We start from the raw sequence: 482 nt of genomic DNA, 5'->3' as shown, positions 1-482 counted from the left end.
ATCAACGTTCTGCGTCAACGTATAAAAGCGCAAGACATCAATATTTTGAAGTTAGCCCTATAATACCCGTTTTCTATTGTAGTTACTCCATCGCAGAAAATGGGAATTACAGCATGCTGGACAAACTTCTATATTTAGTTTCGAGAAGCATGAACAAGGAGACAACATTTACATTCTTACTTATTACAGTGAAACAAACGCAGGAAACATGTTAGGACACTCATTAAAAATAGTAGACACCGTTACGCATATTCAGTTTCAGCGTAACCGTCATGCAACCAGCTTAGCCACAGCATGACAGTGCTGCAAGGAGCAAGTGAGATGCCACAGACTTCCTGACCTAATTTCTTCTGTCAGGTGTCTTGCATGTTTGCCAAATAGCACAGGGCTTACAACATCAGTTCCAATATATCAACAACATTCAGAAAAAAACGAAGCATGCTAGATCAGTAAACATATAAAAATTAATACTGTGAAAAAAA

The 482-nt window shown here is 38.0% G+C and overlaps 1 protein-coding gene across 1 annotated transcript in view; it reads right to left on the bottom strand.

The window, feature by feature from the left end:
* Window positions 1-482, bottom strand: part of LOC119587930 (nesprin-1-like) — a gene marked incomplete in the record, with an annotated part of 36,964 nt that overhangs the window by 24,304 nt on the left and 12,178 nt on the right.

Source organism: Penaeus monodon, chromosome 23, assembly GCF_015228065.2.
Source record: "Penaeus monodon isolate SGIC_2016 chromosome 23, NSTDA_Pmon_1, whole genome shotgun sequence".
In the NCBI taxonomy this organism is placed as follows: domain Eukaryota; kingdom Metazoa; phylum Arthropoda; class Malacostraca; order Decapoda; family Penaeidae; genus Penaeus; species Penaeus monodon.
The sequence above is the reverse complement of the archived record's forward strand: the minus strand, read 5'-3'. Positions and strand labels throughout refer to the sequence as shown.